Here is a 21,934-nt window from a genome sequence, read left to right as displayed (position 1 = left end):
TATTTTTTTAAATAGTTGTTAAATGTAAAATAAGAAAAATAAAAAATGAATGCAAAAGATGTTTTTAAAATAATTGTTACATATAAAAAAAGTTTTTAAAATAACGATTAAAAATAAATTACTTATAAAATAATTAATTTTAAAATAAAAATTAAAAATAAAACTGAAATAATAAAATATAAATACAAAATATAATATCTTTATATATATATATATATATATATATATATATATATATATATATATATAAAGTTTACATTGGAATATGCCTATGTTTATATTTTATTGAGAAGTCAATACAATTATTTCAAGTTCAAGCAGCTCTATTAACCATAATACTGAGTTACATTTGTAATGAAACATGACTTAATTTATATTACTGAGATGGTCGTATATGTGTTTCAAAATTCAAAATTCTCAGTTATTATTAGGGTTTTTTTAATGTATGAATTGTTTTTCTATATTGTTATGACTCGGTGTAAGTTTTGTCACGATTTTGTTCTTAAAATATGTCTTGAAAAGCGAAAGGAAAAAATAATATTTAAAATACGCTTTATCTCGACTCTTAAATAATATGAAACTTATTGAATGTATCTAAACATATATAAAGTTTATGCATATTTTCTATTACTAAATTAGTACTAATTATTATGGATAAAGTTGGAAAATAACTTTAGAAAAATCCTTAAAACAAAATTACTTAAGTATTATAAATTTCTTTGCCGATTAAAAAAAAACTTAAGTATTATAAATGAGTTTTACAGTATTCATGCTCAACCTTAATAACTTTTTTGGTAAACCAAATTCAAGCTTCTAATTCAGGTAGGTTCAATAAATGAGCCAAATTTGATTCATAACTATTATTGTTTTTAGTCAGTACAAATTTGAAGAGCACGGACAATACAATTGATTTACAAAAATATAATAAGAAATAATAATTTTATACACAACGTGTTTATATATAAGATTCTTATATAATTATAAGAAATATAATTAAACTAAGATGATCCATAGTCCTGATTATGATGAATTTAAGATTGTATAAGAAATAGAGGAAATAATAAGATACAAGATGGTTTTATATAAGAAACTTATATGATAACATGATATTTATGAAACAGATTAAAAAATGACAAAAAAAATCGAGTAATGTGATTTATATATAAGAAACTTATATGATAAGATGATATTTATGAAACAGATTAAAAAACTGACAAAAAAAATTGAGTAAGGTGATTTATATAGATAAAAAAATCTCTGAAATCTGAGAAAAAATAGAATAAATAATAATTTGACCACGTTCTAAAATCTGAAAAAGATAAAAAATAAAAACTCCAACACTGTATTGCATGTTTCATGAAAATTTATGATACACTTTATACTTCAACTTGGATTATGTATCTGTATTTGATACATATCGTGTCCGATCATTTATCGATACTTATTAATGAAGTATCAATTTATAAAGTCCTAGTATAATACAATAAAATTTTTGAATAATGACCAATTTTAGTAAAAAAATAATTAGTCTGACCAAATTGAGAATTAAAATAGTTCAAAAAATTATAATTCGGTCTCTAAATTGATAATTAAAATAGTTTCAATTATGAATTGGTTTTTAAATTAGTCGCTAACATTAGCTACTAGATTTTGGCTTCCAAAATAATTGATCTCTATTATGAAATTTGGATTCACATATTAATAATCATGTATTTATTTATTCATAAAAATTATTGTACACTTTTTAATATTCATATATCACACATCGTCAGTGGCGGAACTTGACCAAAAATTTTAGGGGGGCCAAATTATATTTGTTATATATAAATTATTATTTTTAATTAAAAAAATTAATTTCTTTACATCATTTTTTTATTCAAAATAAGTACTCATGACAATAGAATCCAAACAATATAACAATAATATATATGAAAGAGTTTATATATAAAAAAAAAAAACAAAAGTTATCTTTAGTCAGATGCATTTGATATGAATCCCATTTTAGATAAGGCCTTTGTATCTCGTCAATTTGATTTGGTAGGTATTGCCAAATTTGAAGACGATTCTCCGAATCACGTTCTAAAGTATTTTCAAATTCATTATATGTAACTTTAGAAACATTAGAGAGTTATTTTTCGTTTTCTTCAATATTTGGATTCTCATGAAGTTTCTCAATTTTAGATGACGTAGATGCATTTTTTTCATCTTCATCACACGCCTTCCTTAATATTTTAAGAAAACTAATAACTTCTAAATGATTAGCTTCCTTCACCTTAAAGTAGATTCTTAATCTTGTTCTTCCCTTACACAACTTCAAAGCCTAAAATAGCTCTATCTACACAAAGAAGAGTTTGATCAACAATTAAAGCGTGATTTTATGATCTCTAACGGATAGAGATATGTCTAGAGCGTAGAAAAGTCACATACAAGAAGAAAATATATTGCTTAAAAAAAAGGAAAAGATGAACTTACTCAAAAGAAGAAATTGTTCGGTCCAAAATGTTCCTTAACTCTTTAATTTTGTCGTAGTACAATTTGATTTTAAAAATAATAAGAAATTGATGGTGAAAATTGAGATAAAAATAAAACGAGAAAAAGAGATGGAAGCACAGAAAAGAGAAACCAAATAAAAAAAGGATAAAAAATTATAATAAAAAAAACATGATTTTTAAATTTTAAAAAAAAATTTCTAAACTAAATTAATATAAATAAGGTAATAATATATAAATAAAATAATAATATATAAATAAAGTAATATATAAATATTTTTTTAAAATATATAAAAAATAAAATAAAATATAAATAAATAAATAAATAAAAATAAAATAATAATTTATAATTTTTATTTTTTAAATATATAAAAAATAAAATAAAATAAAAATGATTGGGAAAGCCAGGCTCCCTCCGTCATTAAGTTGTTCCGCCCCTACACATCGTACTTTATTAATTTAAAAATAAATGTTTCAACGTATTCTATATCTATCCTATCCGATACACAAATTATATCTTAACATTACAAATCGGAACCGATACAAGAAATGACATATAAACATGTGGATGTGAATTACACGTTTCATTACTTTTGTTCATTTGGCTTATTCAATAATTCAGCACTATAAGTTCTGACGTTCCACCATCATTGAAGTATTCGTATGTTACCGTTTTCTCACACTATTATTATTACTATGATCGTAATATTTTTTAACTAAATATATTTTTGTATATTAATTTTTAATGAAAATTATAATTTGTCATCTTTTTATTTTTCTTTTAATTTAATCTTTTAAAAATATATAAATTTAATTATTTTAACTAAATTTAACAAAATTTAAACAATTGAAAAATATATTTAAAACATCGAATAAATTTAATAAAATTTAATTAAAAATATACATATTTCTATATGAACTAAATTACGTTAAAATTTTAAATACATATTCATTCTAAATTTCACACAAAAATTAAAGAATGAAAAATATATTTAAATTTTAAAAAAATACTTACATATTATTATATAATTTGATCGTTTAATTACGTTCATATATCAAATTATATTTATCTCTTATCATCACATAAAAAATATCATCAAACAATTTGTGAGACTCCTTTTATTACTCTTCATTTCTCTCCTCTACCTAACCACAAAACCCACATTCTTCCTAAAAACTATTCACATTCTGCATTCATTCTTGTTTTCCATTTTTTTCTCTAACCAGAAGGTTTGAGCTCCTATTCTGATCCATTCCCCTCTTTCTGTTGCAGCAAGCAAATCTGGAATCAAAGCTCCATTCTTGCTGAGTTGAATCAAAGTCTCATTCTCACCCTATGTTTATGCATTTCAGTTCCTTAGGTTGTGCAATTGAGGTACCTCCATGTTGAGAGTTATTTTTGCTAGATGGTGATTGTTAGAGGTAAGGGAAGCTAACCATTTTCTTAAATTCCGTATAGAAATATGTTTTGATGACTCTGAATTGCATGATTGAATGTTGAATTGGTGCTTGAACTATATAATTGGGTGTGTGATTGAATTGTGCAAAAATTCTAGGCTTCTGCATGTGAGAACAGATTGAGAATCTGGTGTTTTCACCTAAGCGAGCAGCTCTCGCCTGAGCAAAAACACCAGAAACTCATCTTTGTCACTACACGAGATCTCGCCTAGGCGAGCCAGTTTCGCTTGAGCGAGAGACACTCTCTTCTAAGCGAGACAACTTAACCTAAGCGAAAATTCACCCAGAGTCTGGGTTGTTATCTGTTTTGAGCCTCGCTCAGGCGAGAATGATCCGCTTAAGCGAGAGAGCCCTTTTGCTTGGGCGAGAACCACTGCAGCTGGGTGTTTATTTCTTTGTTTTAAATAGATGAAGTTGTATTTAAATGATAAAATGTGAAATTAGCTTATGATATGCTTGAATTGTTGTGATTGGTAACATGTGTGGTGAAATTGTATAAATTGGATTACGAGAAGATGTGGTTGAACTAGAATTGCAAGGAAATTCCAAGGGGTATTTTAGTGTGTGTAAGGACATAAGGACTCACTATTGGAGGTATCCTGAAACTCCAATTGTCATTTACGTGCAGATAGAGCATAATGGATTATGTCGTGAGGAGTAGCAGGAGGTCCTAGTCTTTGGACTTGATCAAGTCTTAGACGCAAAGGGAACTTACCATGTGAGTGGTTGAGTGATAACTCCCTGAGGCCAAACTCTGCAGAGTTTGGGAATCGTCACAGGTGCACGCCACCAAGAGGTCCAATATCACTTACATAATTCGGATATTGAGTCTAGAGTCATGTATTTGTGTTGTGTTGTGGTGGCTTAAGTAATTCTGGTGAAAATGAGAAAAATTGCTTGGTATTCATAATTGGGCGGCATGTTTTCTCTTAATTAATAGCTTACCCTTCTTGCTTGTGTTTGTTTCTCTTTGTGTGTTTTCTCCTTTGTAATGATCACCTACTAATTGGTGTGAGCAGAGAAAGACTCAGGCGAAGACACTCCCCTCTTGGACAGGAGTTGAACCATGACATGGGATATCCAACTACAAATTTCGTTTCATGCTTTGTATTAAATATTGGATGTTCTATTAACCCTTTCCTAGTACTTATATGGTTATTTTGGATGACTATATTAATACACTATACGGCCTATTCCTACTATTTCCTTTCCTTGATCATGATATAATATTTTATTTAGTAACATAAAAACTATTAAATAGAATGTTACACAATTAATAAATAAGACAATCATAAAGAACAAACCAAATTTATAAAATCATAAAAATACGTAATAAAAATATTTAGCAATGTTATATATTTATTATTTCATCAAATTATAAATATTATATTAACATAATTTATTTTATCATACATCTTAAAAGAAGTAACACCCATTAATCTAGCATTTCAAAAAGAACTATTTATCTTTCTATTTTGGGAAATTTTATAAAATAACTTTTGTGTTCCGGGTTAAGAACCCAAAAATATTTTTACGCGTTTATATTTGACGTAAAGTGTTAAATTTTTTATTTATTAAATTAATTAATATAGAAATAAATTAAAAAAGTTATTATAAATTTGTTTCAGATCAGAACAAAAGATAATTGTTTCAAATTAATATAAAGTAGTAGTCGTACTTTAATCATTATTATGAATAAATTAGTTGAATAAAAAATGTGAGAATAAGTGAGAATTTCCACACTTCACTTTCGTGGAAGTAAGTAGGAAAAGACTTTGAAAGGATGCGTAGAAAATATGAAAAATGTTTCTTTCTTACTTATTTTTTTATTTGCCATAGATTTGGAAGAAAGGAAAAGTTGGGGACCAATTTTACAAATAAATAAATATATTGATTAGTTTTTGTAAAATATATTTTTTTGTCATAAAACATATACCATATTAATTATAACTACTGAACTGTTACATATATTAGTTATTGGTACTATACATTATTTTTTTAAGTTCCAAGATTACAAATTACTAGAATTATATTTTGTTTCTTATTAGTCAATAATAAAAATTGATATTTAGTTTAACTCTAAAATTTTAAGAAAACGTCATATTAATTATGCTCTAAAATTTTATTGAATTATAATAAAATATGCCTTTTCACCAACTAATAATAGGCAGAAATTTTTAAAAAATAATATGTTTTTAAATTGATCATAGTCATATGCCATTAAATTTAATATTTATTTTCAGTTTATCTATAACAACATGTAAAGAAGATTTTTTCTTTTATGTTCACATTTCAAAATACTAATTTTACTCTTTAAAATATAATTATTTATTAAAATACCAATTACTTTTATAAGATTTTTATAAATTTGTCTATCTCTGCTTCTTCTCTTCTTCTTTATGTATCAACGGTTATTTTCTCATTTTTTTACATATTTCACTTGACTTTTAATAAATATAATTTTATTTTATAAATTAACCTAATAATATTATAATATCATAATCTACTAATATAACATCATACATATTTAATACATGTATATGCACAGACATAATAACGTCTTGTCTGTGTTTATGCTAATATATAAGAATGTGTTTGGATCATATGTATTTGAACATATAAACACCTTTTGTAATATTTACGTGCCAAAAGTTAAAAAAAAAATTGTAAGAAATGAAAGATAATATATAAATAAGTGCAATACGAAACGAATATTTTTTTAGTGCATTTAAAATCTTAAACAATCAATAATTTGTATGATTTTCATTATCAAACTTAAAAAACAATTTTAAATGTGATTAATAACTATTTTACATATTCTATTGTCAAAGCTTTCAATTTTCACAACATTTACCATTTTTTTAAATTTCAGACAATGAGATAATGTATCACAAAAAAATAAAAATAAAAAACTAAATTTTTATGCGGTTCTATTCTATTTTATTACTCAATTTTGCAAAAAACATCATCATTATTATCTTATTTTATTTTAAATTATTTTTATATAACAGTCCATCATTGTATTAAAAGTTTTTAGATTGATAAAATTTGTAAAAAATGAAAAACTTCGACGGAGAAATAGAAAAAAAAAATGATTCGATTTTTAAAGTATTGGTTATTAGATTAAAAAAATCCCTTTAATGTTTAACCACAATTATACTTATTCTTTTTTCTCTATAAAATTAATTTATCCAATTTCCAATTTATCCTAGTTTTTATTTTTTAATATTTTGATTAATTAATTATTTCTCTTATACTTTGAAAGAACGTGTTGGATTTAAATATCAAAATTAAAAAAAATCATTTAAATTAAGAATACTCGCGATGTTTTTTAAAATCTGGAAATCGATATTGGCAATGAAAAAAACTAAAATATAGGATGAATAAAAAACAAAATCATAATTTAGCTTAAAAATAAAAATAAAATGTTTTTTTAAATAAAATAAAAAAACGATACTGAACGCACACTAAGTCCCTTTTTTTCTCTTTACATCCTTTTCAATTTTCTTTTCAACGGCACACAATTATTTTTCGTTAATTACAAAAACAATTAATTATAAATAAATAAATTATTTTTCAAATTCTAAAATACTACTTTATAAAAAAAATAAAAAATAAAAACTAAGTGATCGCCACCTACTTTGAATACTTTTCAGTCTTGGTCTTCGTCGTTTTCCTAAACCACTTTTTTTCAATATCTATTCTACAGTTCTCAATTCTACATGATTTAGAGTTTTTTTTTTTCTCATTTCGGAAAATCATGATAGTAAAAAAAATATTTTTATCAGAAACTATAATTTTTATATTACATTAAAAAAAATTAATATGATATTTGTATCACTTAAAAACTTTGATGAAGACCCTAATGAAGTTTTGACCCAATGAAAATAGGAGGAAATGAAACAAGGAAGTGAAAGGTATCGATTATTTGGTAGAATAGGAAAAAAGGTGAAGATATTAATACTTTTCAAATTCTAATATTTATCTATATTCATTAAGCTTTAATCTTTTCTTATTTTTATTTATTCAAACATCTTAAAGTTTTACTTTATTTTTCATTGTTATTCAAATTCTTTATTTTCATCTACCCTATCTTTTTCTTCCTTAAATCAAACCAACACTAAAAGTAACATATGAGTGACTTCATCATGATGTTAAAATATGAATAAAGTCTTTATTTGATCTTTAAATTGTAGAACACTGATAAGTCGTTCTTAATTTTTGACAGAATATTAAACAATTCTCTAAATAAGCATAACTACATTAGTCCATTAAACTTTAATAAATATGTTTCAGGGATTTAAATCACAATATTTTAAGGAAAAAATAGTGTATATGACATTGAACATGTGTCTATAATGCATAAATATGATACGTGTATCGAATATGACACGAATCCGATATGTCGATACATTTATCTTAAAATTAATAAATACATAATATATGTATATTGAAAAGTGTACAATAATTATTAAAAAGATGTTAAATATATGATTGTTATTGTGTAAATCCGAATTAAAATCATATATATTAAAACTGTCAACATAATATTATACTATTAATTTATAGATCAGATACTTCATTTATAAGTATTACTAAAAATCATAAAGTATCATTCATGAATATGTATCAGACACAAATATACAAATATGTATCGGATACGAATAAAGTATCATTAATAACTCTTCCTTATAAGGAAAAACAAAGAAAATACTTGTTTTTGGTGTATATCAACTTAATAATTGTTTACAATTAAACCATAATTTAGAGTTAATTTATAGTTATAAGGATTTTAGGAAAAATATTGTGCTATTTCTTTAAAAGAAATATAAAGTAATATTAATTCATCTAATCCGTATTGTATATATCAATCTCTTAGTATGTTAATGTGGGGAATTTATTACTGATTAGTTTAAGCCTAATGAGTGTTCTAGATAGTATTTCTTATAAGATATCTTATCATTTGATAATTAAATTAAACAATTTAATTTTTTCAAGTAAATTACTCTTTATATAAGCATTCTTTTTCTTGTATCAAAGTATAAATAATATGGTTAAAATATATTTTTTGTCCTAATTTTCGTCAAGTTTTGTCAAATAAGTTCTAATTTTGGTTTTGTGTTTAAATAAGTTCTAATTTTCGTCATTTTTGTTCAATTGGGTCCTTTTTTTGCTAACACCGTTTAAATCATTGACGGCCATAAACAGTAACTGCCACGATTTTTTTTTTATTTTTTACTATTTTTTTAATTTTTTTCTTAATTTTTTTAAATGTCCACATATCAACCCAATAGCGTACTACATGTCAAACTCAATGTTCTATATTCAATTTGGTTTCTATATTTGTTATTTTTGTTCAATTTAGTCCCAATTTTGTTTAAAATTGACCAATTTTGTCCCTATCGAAAATGTGACCAGATTTAATTTTTATATTAAAGTTATAATGGTGTGAATTTTAATATATTATATAAAAATGTTTAATAAAAATGTGAATTTTAATATAAAAATTAAATTTGGTTTCAATTTGGAGAGGGACCAAATTAGTTCATGTTAACAAAAATTGGGACTAAATTGAACAAAAATAACAAATATAGGAACCAAATTGGATTTTGACACATGACACGCTGCTCAGTTGACACGTGGACATTTAACAAAATTAAAAAAAAATCAAAAATAAAAAAAATAAAAATAACCACGAAGTGACACATGACAATCATTCATGACTTGAAATTAGAAAAAAGAATTCAAATAAAAAAATTTAAAAATTGAAACATATTTAAGTATAAAACCAAAATTAAAATTTATTTGACTTGACAAAAATTAGTAAAAGAAAAAATATTTTAACCAAATAATATCTAGTACGAATCTTTTTAAAAAAAGGTTGTTGTCTGGTCGGTGCTGTTTTTAATTCGAAAGTTTAAAACAAACACTATGAAAACAGTCCCTTTGACAGCATGAAATGGGATAATAATTTAGATTTGAAGAAATTTTAAGCCCTTGATATATGATAATTTTTTAACTTAATACTTTAATTTTTTTAGCTGTCTAATCAATTAAATGTATATATTTTTATAGGTTATCTATGTCAGTTTTATTGTTTATGTGGCAGTTAGTAGAACACGTCACATAAATCCAAAGTATTACATTATTGTATACATGAAGTTATTTTATTACATGTAATGATAAACATGTGGTTGTTGGGATAAAAAAAAGCCTAAATGACTAAAATAACTTTTTTAAAATATTTAAAGAATAAGTTGAAAAGGATAATATAATATATAACAAATATATATAACTAAACATCTTTTCATGTATAATTAAAAGATATTATCATATACTTTATCAATAATGTACATAGATAGATATAGAACTTGTTTAAACCTTCTTTTATATATATATATATATATATATATATATATATATATATATATATATATATATATATATGTTTTGATATACTGTGCACTTTCGTATTAGTAGTTAGATTAAAAATAATTTAAATACACTTTTTTCATTTTTATATGTTTTTTAAAGAAAAAATTATAACAGATATTTCAAGCTCGTAAGTGAACTACATCTTAAAAGTGATAATTAATTCTAGTTTTTTTATCAACAAAACAAATATATTAAATAAGGCATAAAAAAGTTTTATATTATGTTATATAAGACAATAATATAACTCCTCTCTACATGATGATGCAGAAATCATTATCATGAACAGCTCATTCAAAACTAAAATTGACATTATAGTTCATATTTATCTCAAAAACATCTATTAAAAAAATCATCCATGCAAAATAATACTATCTCAATAGACTTGGAGAACATTATATCACTACAAGAAATATGATTTAATGTGACAAATAAATAATAATGAAGAAAATTTTTATCACAATTAATATATTATTTGTGACAAAGTTTTTATTTGTTACAAATATTATTTATATCAGTGACAAAATCAAAAAAATGTTACAATAAAATTTATTATAAAATTAAAATACATTTTACGAATTTATAAATTAATAATTAATAATTATTATTTATAAAAATGTTAAAATGTTTATCTGAAAAAAAAAATCATAAATATATATATATATATATGAATTATTTTAAAATTTAATGTGAAATCTTTCTTCTTTTTAGTTAACTAGTAAAATTTCAACTATGATAAATAAAAATATTGTCACTATTTACATATTAAATACATTTTACGAATTTAAAAATGTCACAATAAAATTTATTATAAAATTAAATACATTTTACGAATTTAAAAATTATTAATTATTAATTATTATTTTTGAAAATGTTAAAATGTTTATCTGAAAAAAAATATTCATATATATATATATATATATATATATATATATATATATATATTATTTTAAAATTAAACGTGAAATCTTTCTCTTTTTAGTTAACTAGTGAAATTTCAACTAACAGTGATAAATAAAAATATTGTCACTATTTACATATTAATTATAACTAATTTTATATTTGTCACAACTATTTTTTTTGATAAAAATGTCATAATAATTATATTTCTAAAGAATAAAAACACATGTTAATAAAATGTTACATAAGAAAACTATTTTTCTTTTAATAAGAATATAATTAATATAAAATTATTAAATATTTATAAATTAATAATTATTTATTATCATTGAAATATTAATAATATTTTATTATTTTTTTACATATATTTTATATATATAATATTAGTGGCAAAAAAAATATTAAATTTCTGTTATTTTAGTCAATATTATTTAATTTTTTAATGATATAGTTAATTGTTATAAATTTTATATTTGTCACGGATTTTATTAAAATTCATCAAATATACATATCACAAATTCACTACTAAAATGCTATATAATAAAATTATTTTTATTGATAAAAATACAAATAATAAAAATTTCATTGAATATTTTTAAATTATTATTAATTGCTCAAAACAAAAAGAAAATTAAATTCATTTTACTTTGGATATGGATTTCAAATCATGACCTTGTAAAAGTGAGCCAAAATTAGACTACTATACCACTTCACAATTACTATATTTATTTTGATATTTTTTATTTATTTATAACCTTATACTTTCTATTAATATTAGTAAATAATATAAAATATATATTACAAATTTAGATTCGTTATGCAAAATATAAACTGCTTACATTTTTTTTATCTCTATCTTTTATATATATATATATATATATATATATATATATATATATATATATATATATATATATATATATATATAAAAGTAAATAATATTTATATCGACAGATGGATGAAAATAAATAGATAAATAAAATAAGCATAACTAATAGAAAAGTTTGTTATAAAATGATATAAAACAATAATCAATTATCATCACTATCATCTTCAACAATAATATTATTTTATTCATCGTTCAATATAAATATTATTTACTAATATCAATATAAATATTATTTACTAATATAAAATCATTTACTAAAACTTAAAACTCAATTATTTTGTAATTTCAAGTACATATGTATATCAAAATAACTTGTATATCAAAAAAACATGTGAATCTGGTCCACAAGCCAAGTGAAGTAATGACTTGTTTCTTATGTTGCCTCCTATTTTCAAAAGTGCAACCTTAAAAAATAGTAATAATGAGATAAATGTGGTTGAGTTATATAATAACAACCAATCAAGTTTAATTAAGTCTTAAATATTTCTCATATAAAGGTTTTGTTTTATCAATAATCTATATCCAATTTTTATTCAATTTAGAGATGTCAAAATGAGTTTCAACCTATGAGTCATCCCGGTTCACCAGGGTTCGAGCCGTGAGCCGAGTTGGGTTGAGAAAATTTTATTTTTTTAAAAAGTGGGTTGAACTAAACCCGATTCACTTAACAACGGGTTAAACAGGTTCAGTCGGGGTTAAAAGTAGGTTGACCCACTTAACCCATCAACATCTTTTTACAATTTTTTAAAAATTTTTTTTGTTATAATTATTTACTACTTCTAGTTATATAGGTTCATAATTTCATGTTTTTAAACACTAAAATGTTGCTCAATAATATTTGAATAATTTGAATGGTTGACTTATTTGTTTGTTAAGTTATATAGGTTGACACTTTAATCTTTGACTATTATCTTCATAATAATATTTCAAGAATTTGGTAAACACTTTGATTTCATGTAATGCAATAAATATCTAAAATAAGTTGCAAAAAATAAAAACATTCTTAAGTGAGCAAATCCACTAACACGTGATAGGTCGGGACGGGTTGCAAAATTTTGACTTACCAAAAAGTGAATCAGGTTGAGCTGACCCTTTTTTAACTCATCCTGTGATGAACCAACCCGTGTGAGTCAGGTTAACTCACTTTGACACTCTTAAATTTCATACCTATCAAAGAAAAAAAAAATACATTATCAAGTTAAAAAAATTCCTATTGAACACGGTAAAGAACAAATAAAGTCTTATAATCAAAACCCTTTAAATCATAAAATAAATAACTAAAAATATATATTTTATAACTTACTAATTTTTTTTTTTATCTTTTCTCTTTAATTTAACACTCTCCTTCTTTTTGATCATGTTACTCTTTTATTTATCATGTCATTTGTACTTTAAAATTTATATAGACTATTATTTACTAAACTTTATCTCTTTCTAAAAAAAAATTATCTTTAATATATTTTATATTGTTAATTTGTTGAAAAAAATACGTCAAAAAGTTTGTTAATATGTTTAGAAAATAACAAAATTTAGTTAATAGAATAATATATTAGAATAAATAAATAATAAAAAAATGAGAAGACATATATATGAATTCTAGTAAAGTTCCATTCTATTACGTAATAAAAACATTCAATTTGTAATTATTTAATTAAATTAATAAATATAATTATAAATTAGTATGATAATTAGTTTTTACTAAATTTTTAGGTGTTTTTATATAGCACCCTTTGTATCAAATTGATCTTATGAAAGTTTGATTATATGAGCTATGTATATCTATTTATATCGGTCTTACTATTCAATTTGTTTCTTATATACGTGAATTACAATAACTGATGTGCAAATATGACATCTAATGTTTGTTTGGTTTTTTTATGACTAAATTAATTTATATTTTTATATTCCTTTTTTACTAAAACAATTAACATATTTGCACTAGTGATTGGCTAAAATGTATATGTTTTTAAGTACAAAGAAAAATGGTAAGGTATATAAGATTAGAGACTTTGGGATGGATTATCATGTTACATTTATCCTTTGAAAGCCCTTATTTATCATAAAAAAAGAAGAAGAAAAAAGGAAGAAGTGTATATGTCACAAGACTTTAAAAAGTTTTAATATTCAATGAACAAAAAGAATAGTAAAGTAAAAATAAGGTAAATAATAATATTCTTATAGTAATATTAATGCTTATATTTAATTTGCTCATATGTGTAATTTGTATAGTCATTCATATTAATAGTATAACAATGTTATCTTCTGTTGGTTATTTTTCCTACTTAAAATTTGTTATTAATATCTTTACTATTATATCTTTACATTTTAAATATTAATTGTTTATTTTATTTATTTGCAGGACCAAATATTTGGAGGACCAAAATATTTGAAGATACTGTATTTTATTATTGTATTTAAATTACTTATTTGTATTTATTGTTAGATATTAATGGTATACCTTTTCATTGTAAATGTAATGAATATTTTATTTTATATATTTCAATTTTTATATGTGATGTTTATTTATTTTAACATTTTAGAATAATTTATCTATTGTTATGGCGCGAAAGTAATATGTGACATATCAATTCAATTTTCAATAATAATGATAAATATTTTATTATAAAAATAATTAATAGTGATATCAAAAGTTGACATTGTCACTCTTGCAAATAATTAAAAGTGATAATTATTTTTGTCACAATAAAAAAATATTTTAATAAGATTTAAAAATATTGTCACAAATACAATAATGATTAAAGTACCAATTGTGACAACTAATATGTCACTATTATCTTATGTATTTGTGACAATTTATTATTGTTACTATTACATACAATTAAAAGTGACAATTATTTTTGTCACAATAAAATTTAATTTTTGTGACATTTGAAAATGTTGTCACAAATACAATAGTGACAAGATTTCTAGTGACAATTTAATTTTTGTCACAAAGTATTAATTGTGACATATTTATAACCTTTAGTGATGAATATGTGTATCACTAAAACTATTTTTTCTTGTAGTGTATATTTTCAAAAATTAATTGATTTTCCAAATCAACTTAAACCTCATTGTGAATACACATTTTTGCTAAAAATTCATCTATGAGAAAAAAAGAAATTGTTACAAAGAGAAACCAATACATATAGAGAAAATACAAAAGAAATTTATATACATCAAAATGATGAGTGATAAGATTACAAAAACATTTCATAGGTGGAGTACCTTCCAAATTTGTCTTAATAATGTACAAATATATGTAATTATATTTTGTTAATTAAAATAAGTTAATCTATATATACATTTTGATGGAGTTAGTTTGTGTAAGTAGTAACAGTTGTTGTTTTTCTTGCGTGTTTTGGTTTTGTTGCCTCATCCATGAGACTTACTTCTTCAACCAGATTGGGATTATTAGCAGTGAACTTATATATTTCTTGGTTAACCCTTTTTTCCTGTATTTGCTACATGAAGATCCATTTCTGCTTCTGCTTCTTTCGCCAACCTAATCTCACGAGCCACATCCATTCTAGCTTTCGCTATCTCTTTCTCGGCCTGCAAAACCATTCAAAATATTCCTCTTTCAATCTTAATCAAACAGATTAAAGTTACGAGCTATGTTGTTCGGATACGGACATGGGTACGGATACCACACGGATACGGATACAGAGATACGGTTAAATTGAAAAAATATAGGACACGAGACACAGCGTGTATATACATGTTAAGTTTGAAACTGTCAACTATCACATCTTCAACTAATACAAAAATGAATCAAATATATCTATCTAATATCCAATATGCGAAAAGTAGTGATAGAATAAGATTTGTTCCTTTTTTTAATCATCAAAATCATATCAAAGATAAAAAAATATTTTTTAGATTGGACATAATGTGTCCTATAAGTATTGTACGAGTGTCGGTGTCCGATACATGTCGGATACGGGACACGCCATTTATGAAACATGTGGGAACATCATAGGTTAGTAATGATAAGGTGGTTTAGTGACACAAAGAAATAGAAGGAAAGGTCGTGGGTCAATATCTTCTATTAACAATTCTGAGAAATAAAGTTGGTTTGGTGGGATATAGAATAGAGGATGGAAAGGTTCTGGGTTCAACTTTTTCCGCAAACAAATATTAACGACTGACAATTGTCGATAAGAAAAATAAAAAAGATTGAAGTTAAATTATAGGTTTAATAATCTTAATTATTGGAGTACCCTTTCTTCGGCCTTTGCTTCTTGTCTTGCCTTGCGTGTAGCATTCAAACTTACTATCTTTTCTTTCACAGCTTGCATTGTTTTTCTAATACTTTCAGGCTTTCTATTTCAAAGTGTTGCTTCAAAAACATGTTACAAATTTATATGCATAAAAAGAAACACATCTTTCTCTGCAATCATGGGTTCTCATTTCTCTTCATTTTCTCTCTCTCTCTCTGTTTTATGGTGAACAAGTGTCATCTTAAAGATGTTAGGGCTATTATGTGGATTGCATTGTGTCTAAAGCTGTGGATAAGAGTAAACAAAACGGCAATAATATTCTCCATATTTAGACTGTGTTTGAAGATCACCTTCCAAAAAAAGTTAGTTTCCTCTGAAAAGGATAAGTGTGCCTTGGTTTGTGGCTTGAACATATTGACTTGTGCCAACAACATTTCAAAATTGAACAATTAACTTCCAAAAGAAATGTAAGGAGCAATGTATTGTCTCTTAAAAATTGAGTTTTATGGCAACCTAACGCTATAAAATATGGTCTATAAAATCGAGGCCTAATGTCTAATTCAGAGTTAATCTTTTTTTTTTATTGCTATTCTGTCTTGATTATACTCACAATCGAGACATAAGGTTTTTTAGTTTTTTTTTTTAATTTTAAATGATATTTTCCCTCGGTTCTACTCATAACTGATACAAGAGGTATTTTTATTTTCTTAAATTTTAAATGGTATTTTGTTTTGATTTTTTTTTTCACAATTGAAGCAGAATGTTAATCTTTTTTCCTTGGTTAGGAACTGAGATAGAAAATCTGTCTTGGTTGGGAACTAAGGTCGAAAGTTTGTCCTTTTTACTTTGCTATTTGATATCACTCGGACGTAGGATTAAAGTCAAATAAGACAATTATAAATATAAAGGAGTAATTAACTAATAATAAATATATATATATATATATATATATATATATATATATTACGGTTTGGTTATATAGGCATCAATTATTTTAATTATAAAAGTAATTTAAATGCTAACATCTTTAAAATTATCACTCTTATAAAAGAATTTAGTAGCGTAAACTAATAACATAGTATATATATTGTAAATTTAATTTTAACATAATTATTAGTTTATAAAATTAATAAAAGAAAAAAAAAAGACTGATAAGGTTGCACATGGTAAGTGCAATTCTTATCTATTCAAATGGTCATTAATGTAAAAGAAAAAAAATATTTGGAACCAAGTGTTAAAAGCAAACTTAAGGGAATAGTATTTATAAAATATAGTTAAATTTAAACTACATGTAATGATTAAGTTAAGGCTTAAATACACATTTAGTCCCTATTTTTGTTGATTTTATTCAATTTGGTCCCTATTTTCGTTTTATGTTCAATTAGGTCCTCATTTTCGTCAAATTGTAGTCAATTTGGTCCTTTTCACTAACGGTGTTTAAATAGTTAACGTTTTTGAACAGTACATGCCACGTGTCAGCTCCTGGTTTTTTTGATTTTTTTTTAATTTTTATTTAATTTTTTTAAAATTTTTAAAATTTTTTTTTATTATTTTTTAAAAATTTTTTTAATTTCAAAAAAAGTGTCCACGTGTCAAGTCACAATTGTGCCACGTGTCAATGCTAGTGCCACATGTCAATTTCTGATAGTATTATTTTTTTTGTTCAATTTAGTCCCTATATTCGTTATTTTTGTTCAATTCAGTCCTTATATTCGTTATTTTTGTTTAATTTAGTCCCAAATTTTGTGAAAATAGAACCATTTAATGTTTAAAATTGACATTATTATTACTTATTTTTTAAATTTAATTATAAATTATAATATTTAATTATTAATTGAATATAATTTTTAGATTCAATTGTTAAATAGAATATAATTATTTAAATATTATTAAAATATAATTATTTAAATATTATTAAAATATAATTATTTAAATATTATTACAATATAATTATTAAAATTTTAAAAATATATATTAATATTTGTAAAATTTACATTTAAATTTAGGGTTAAATATGTTTTTGGTCCCTTAACTTTCAGTGAATTTTGGAATTAGTCCATTTTGAAACTTTGAACCAATTTAATCCTTCATCTTTTGAAATACGTGGATTTAGTCCTTTTAATCAAAATTTGTTAAGTTTATTTGACATTTCAAGCGCGTTTCACAATAGTATTTGACTTAACACTAAAGCAAAAATGTGTCAAACAGTATAAACAACTCAAATACAATCCTAAAATGCGTACGAAACATCAAATAAACCTACCAAAATTTGATTAAAAGGACTAAATTCACGTATTCAGAAAGATGAAGGACTAAATTGGTCCAAAGTTTCAAAATGGACTAATTCCAAAATTCATTGAAAGTTAAGGGACCAAAAACATATTTAACCCTTAAATTTAAAGTATTTAATATTTTTATTGCATTTTAGATATTAAAATCTAAAATATTTTATATGTAAATGTTAATTTTACAAATATTACTTTATTTTTCTAAAATATTTTTATATATCAATTTTAAAAATATTTTAGAATATAAATATTAGAAAAAAAATTAATAATTATATTTTCATAATATTTTAAATAATTATATTCTATTTAAAAATTAAATATAAGAATTTATTCAATTTATAATTAAATTTAATAATTTATAATTGAATTTAAAAAATAATAAATTTAAAGATCAATTTTAGAAAAGATATTAATATAATTTGTATAAAAGATATTAAATTTAGTGTCAGACTAAATTGAACAAAAATAACGAATATAGGGACTAAATTGAACAAAAATAACGAATATAGGGACTAAATTGAACAAAAAAAATAATACTACCACAAATTGACACGTGGCACAATTATGACTTGACACGTGGACCATTTTTTTGAAATTAAAAAAAAATTAAAAAAATTAAAAAAAAATTAAAAAAAAATCAAAAAAAATCAAAAAAAAAATCAAAAAAACCAGGAGCTGACACGTGGCATGTACTGTTCAAAAACGTTAACTATTTAAACACCGTTAGTGAAAAGGACCAAATTGACCACAATTTGACGAAAATGAGGATCTAATTGAACATAAAACGAAAATAGGGACCAAATTGAATAAAATCAACAAAAATAGGGACCAAATATATATTTAAGCCTTAAGTTAATACATATAAATAGGGGTGAGAGATGAATGGAGTGAAAGTGTTAAAAGTGGTAGAACGTGACAAAGGAAAAAAAAAACAGAGAGAGTTTGGTGATATGAATCAAGTTCATTCATTATTAAGAAATAGGTGGTGTAAGTGCAACAGAGAAAAAAAAAAAAGAAAATATATCATCAAAGTCTCAATACAATCTTGTTATATCTTTCACAATAAATAAGGTAATGGAAGGAGACATCTATCATTTTATCTTTTTATTATGATTATTTTTATCTCTTTATAATTATTTTTATCTCTATATTTAACTTAAGTGAGGTATCTCTAACCTCACTATAATTTATATTTAGTTCTCATTCCTATTTATTTATTTATATTCATCTCCAGTTGTGCACTGGTCCTATTTATTCAATTTATATTTATTCTCATTTACTTATTTATATTTATCTCTAATTACGTACTAGTCTTTTTTATTTATTTTAATTATTTATTGATCCTATCTATTTATTTATTTATTTATATAATTATATGGTTTAATATTAAATAAAATTTATGATAAATAAAGATTTGATTATTATAGTTTGAGGTATGACCTTGGGGATTTGAACGAGTTAGTATTACTCAAGATGATATGTTCTTGAGTTACTTTGTTGGTCATAAGCTCATTTATCCTTACTAGTCACTACAAAATTAATCAATATCTTTATAAAGTATGATAAAATCCAGTTTTATGGATTTGGGAGAATTTTCATTTCATTATATCTTATTATGATATGCTGTATTTTTTTATGTGATATTTGTCTCACTTCCCTATTTTATGATTGTGTGTGAAAAAAAAAAGGGTTAACTATGTTTTTGGTCCCTAAATTATTAGGCGATTTTGGTTTTAGTCCCTCTTCTAACGTTTAGTCTAATTAGGTCCTTATCCTTTCAAAATTCATGAAATCAGTCCTTAATATTTAACGGCGTTAGTGTTTTCTTTGACGTGGCAAACGGTGATCTCTGTCATCATTTCATTTGTAACACGTGACAAATTAATTAATTAAAAATTTAAATTAAATTTCCACCTCATCTTATTTTTCAAGCATTTTCTTCTTTTCCATGTTACAACACCCATCTCAACTTTTCACGTTCTCCATTTCCAGCACCACCATCCATCATCCTTTATGACCCGACCTTCATCTCATCCTTTCCATTTCTCATCCACAATTCTGGCTTTTTTTAATAAAAAATATCCATTACAAAACAAACATATTTATCGTATTCCTTAACAATAAGCTTATATCTTTCTCCTCCTAACGCACACATCAACTAAATTCATCTTCCATCATCACCACCCCCTCACACCACGACAGAAAACACCATTCTTCCTCCATCACCACAATAGAAAATCCATCTCTCATTTCAAAAATCAACATTATTAAATCAACATTATTAATTAATTTGAAACATCTTTTCATAGACAATATCCATTGACTACACATATTCAGTAGAACAAAAAATTCATAACTAACAACAAAAAATTCCATTCAAAACTTAAATCATATCGCATAAACATAAATTGTTGTAAGCATCAATTACCCAAACACAATCAAAAAATGAATCTGCAATTGAACCTAGGATTTTTACAAACATCACCCTTCCCAAATAATTCACGTCCAAACCAGTCTCCGCTGATTAATTCACCGAATCTAAAATTCGAGGAAACAGTAACTGTTAGGCAAATCATGGTGGCGAAGAAGGTGCGGAAGAATGAGTGGGAGGTGTAAGACCGTGGAGGGGGTAGGGGTTAGGGTTAAGGAGGGGAGCGACAACATATGGATATTTGATGGCGGGCGACAGAACGTGCAACGATTGAAGGCTTGGGGAAGAAAATATGCTTTGCGTCAGTGGCATTTCCATATGGCAGCGTCAACATGGCCTTGGATGGTCGAACCGGGGGCAGAGAGGCGAATCGCGGACGACGTCATTAGTCTATGGTGGTATTGGTGAGGTTGTGGTGTTTCCAATCTAAGGCTTGGAAGAGAAAGAGAAGAGGAGAAAAGGGAGATCCGAGTAGCAGTGACATTGGCAGGTAATACTTTCGATGATGAGGCTTTCGATTACAAACGTCTCTGGTCAAGTGGACGAAGCACGAATGAAGAAGAAGTACCTGCAATGCCCGATTGTGTGAAATTGTAAAAGAAAAGGGGGAATGCTTTTGTGATGTGATCTGGGTGGAGGTAGGAGAAGATGCGTCTCGCAGAGGGATTTGGAGAAGGAAGCCCTAGTTTGAGAAAGAAGAAGAATATAAGGTGGAAATTTAATTTAAATTTTTAAATTAATTAAGTTGTCACATGTTACAAATGAAATGATGACAGAGATTACCGTTTGTCACGTTAAAGAAAATACTAACGCCGTTAGATATT

The 21,934-nt window shown here is 24.2% G+C and overlaps 1 pseudogene across 1 annotated transcript; it reads right to left on the bottom strand.

Moving 5' to 3' along the window:
• Nucleotides 1–15,276: 15,276 nt before the first annotated feature.
• Nucleotides 15,277–16,578, bottom strand: LOC114162977 (uncharacterized; annotated as a pseudogene). Its single transcript, XR_003599342.2, has 2 exons — nucleotides 16,392–16,578; nucleotides 15,277–15,723 (listed from the first exon to the last, which is right to left on the bottom strand). The product of XR_003599342.2 is annotated as an uncharacterized LOC114162977 (transcript).
• Between the last annotated feature and the right edge of the window lie 5,356 nt (nucleotides 16,579–21,934).

The sequence above is a fragment of the Vigna unguiculata genome, chromosome 1 (genome assembly GCF_037176805.1).
Source record: "Vigna unguiculata cultivar grain cowpea cultivar isolate G323 ecotype 2 chromosome 1, ASM3717680v1, whole genome shotgun sequence".
Classification (NCBI taxonomy): Eukaryota; Viridiplantae; Streptophyta; class Magnoliopsida; order Fabales; family Fabaceae; genus Vigna; species Vigna unguiculata.
The sequence above is the reverse complement of the archived record's forward strand: the minus strand, read 5'-3'. Positions and strand labels throughout refer to the sequence as shown.